The sequence below is a fragment of the Marmota marmota genome, unplaced genomic scaffold (assembly GCF_001458135.2).
Source record: "Marmota marmota marmota unplaced genomic scaffold, marMar, whole genome shotgun sequence".
Lineage (NCBI taxonomy): Eukaryota > Metazoa > Chordata > Mammalia > Rodentia > Sciuridae > Marmota > Marmota marmota.
The window spans coordinates 8,344,420-8,347,297 of NW_025999913.1; the positions used below are offsets into that span (position 1 = coordinate 8,344,420).

Here is a 2,878-nt window from a genome sequence, read left to right on the forward strand (position 1 = left end):
AATCCCTGTGTGTAAGTGCCAATGTGACTGTATCTGGAGATAGGATCTTTAGGAGGTTAACACTGGGGCCCTCATCCCACAGGATTAGTTTTCTTCAAGGAAGAAGCACCAGAGAGCTCCTTCTCTCACGTCCCCTTTCCATGCCTATGCACCCCTCCAGGAAAGGCCTTGGGAGGACATCGTGAGAAGGTGGGCCCGTGCAGACCAGGAAGGTGACCTTCAGCAGAAACTGAACCTTCCAGGAACTTCATCTTGGACTTCCAGCCTCCACAACATGAGGAAACCGATGAGCACCCTGGTCTGTGGTATTGTTATGCAGTCTGAGACGGCCAACAGAGGGTCTCAGATTGTGGGGCTTGTTTCCACATCATTAGGTTATAGACAAGGTTGGATTATTTTTGTAGAACGCTGTTTGCCCCAGGTTCTTAGGATGTCACCTGTACACACTGCTTATGGGGAATTCTGTTAAGAACACCTAGTATCACTTGTGTCAATCACGTCTAGTCCTCCAGGCCCACCCCATGAAACAGGTATTGCACAAAAAATACTCATTAAACAATCATCTTTGTTGTTGAAGTAGGTGCTTTTCAATGAAACCAGTCTCCCTTTAACAGTAAGATTAACTCTAAAAACATTGGCATAAATGTGAAATCTCCTTGAAACTAGACATGATTAAACTCAAAAACATTTTCTTTTCTCCCACTTAAACATGAACTATTCCATCTCCATTTTTCATGACACAACCTAACAAGTAAGTTCTTGAAACTTGAACTACGACCTTTAAAAAAAAAAATCCTTTTTTCCCCTCTTTGTTCCACAGATGTAGAATATTATAAAGTGACTGTAATCTGTTTTTCACAAAACACACTTCTCATGCTTTAAGCATCTGATATTCTCTGATATTCTCATGTATTTGTCATTTAATAGTTCTGTGACTTGGGCAGATTATTTAGCATTTAAAAAAAAAAGGCCAAATAATTTTAGTCTCTGCTTCTTCATGTGCAGTAATGGGTTTATGGAGTGGGCTAAGTCCACGCGGGAGAACTGGCTCATGGTAAGCTGTCGGTAACTGATCACGACCACCACTACTGTTAGCACTACTACTCGTACAACCAAGGCTGCAGCTTCTACATCTATTCTAAATCCATCAGTGGCAATAACTTTCCCTTAAAAGACCATTCTCAGTCCAGATGTCTCCAAAGGACTACCAACTGTTTGCAGTATCATGTCTTAATTCCTTCCAAATGATGACTGAATCAGCTCTTCCTGGATTGCCTAGTGCCTGCCCACTCTGTCTTTATGGCTCATTACTAGAGAATCTCCCTTCCCATTTGTGGGGACAGTCCAGGTGTAAGGCTCCTATCTGGGTATAATTATTAATAGCTTCCCTTTCACTCTCAAGTGGCCTGGTTTGGGTGGTTCTCCTTTCACATTTGCTTGGACTTTCTGTTCTAGGTGGAAAAACCATCACACACAGTTCACTTGTTCTCACCTTCAAGCTATTTCCCTCCCCTGGAATGCTGACCTCATCCCTGCCAAATCCTGAAATTGCTTTCAAAGTCCCACGGAGAACTCACCCTCAGGATGAAACTTTCTCTGCTATTCCTGCCCTCCACACAACCAGAAACCTCTCAGCAATCGTGTAAATAACTCTGTATAACTTTAATTGGCTCTGTTTATAAGCTTCTTCTTGTATCTTTTTTTTTTCCCTCCAGGTATTTTTCTGGGTGTTTATCCAGTCTCCATTAATTTGTAAACTCCCAGAGGGCAAGGCTGGTGTTGCCATAAAGGGGATGTGCAGGTAAGGATGAATGGGGGTAGGTGCCTGACTTCTTCATTATTAATCTGTTTAGAGAAAGAGAGAGAAAAGCATCTTTGGTTAGTACTTTGTTAGTGATGATCTGGAGCCTGCTAACCTAATGTAAAAATATATCCAGCTTTTGCTATTGACCAGATAAGCAATGTAAAATCCACAGTTACAAGCTCTCCATAATGTGAGTGGGAAGGTGTGTGGATATTTTGGCCCATAAGGGAATCTATGATGCATGTAAGCCTTGTTATTATAGTTTATACTCTTCAGGGGTATGTCTTTTGTCTCTTTCAGGCTGCAGGACTATCTCAGGAAGCAAATAAGATTTACTTTCAAAACTGAGATCTGAAAACTGAACAAATACCATTGTATTGCAAGTTTGTACTATGGAGGGAAACCAATCCAATTTTGGAGGCCTTCTAATGTGTGGTGTTGTTGTAGTAGTAGTAGTAATAATAATAATAATAATAATAATAATAATAATGGCCACAGACCCAACTCTCCAAGATAGCTGGATAGTTCTTTCAGCCCAGGTAACAAAGGGAATCCTCTGCAAATGTTCTCTTCTCACTGCAGGGGTTAGAAGTGGGGATCCTTTACCGTGACCACCTGCTATCCTCGCTCCCAACTAGCATATAAAATGCTGAATATCTGTACATTGCTCTCTGCACAAAGCCTAAGGTATAAACCCATGTAGGCGGTGCGCTAGATAACATCAAAGCCCCAGGCAGGGACCAGAAAGGAGGTGTGTGTGTGTGTGTGGGGGGGGGGGCAAAAGCAGCCAAGAGCCAGAAGCGCCTCCCTCTAGCATTTCCTCTCACGCCCACTTCCAACCTAGGAGGCTTTTGGTTTCTGCTTTTGTTGTTTTAAAAATTAAAAGTTAAACCCAGGAAGCTTTGGATCAGACTTTTTGCGTTGCAGTTCGGGTAAGTTTTCCTCTCGGTTCTTTTGTCTGGCGCCTGGCTTGGGAAGAGCCTGGGCGTGGGACAGAGTTGGCAGAGCGTGCAGGGAAGGTTTTGTCGCCGGGTTGCCCAGAGGAGGAGGGGATTCGGCCGGTGGACGGGAAAG

At 43.2% G+C, this 2,878-nt stretch overlaps 1 protein-coding gene across 1 annotated transcript in view; it reads left to right on the top strand.

The window, feature by feature from the left end:
• Positions 1–2,588: 2,588 nt before the first annotated feature.
• The window catches only part of Hivep1 (HIVEP zinc finger 1), a 133,648-nt gene continuing 133,358 nt past the window's right edge, over positions 2,589–2,878 (top strand). The window contains exon 1 of the mRNA XM_015494018.2: positions 2,589–2,736. The gene's annotated coding sequence lies outside the window, so the exon portion shown is untranslated. The remainder of the gene's footprint in view (positions 2,737–2,878) is intronic.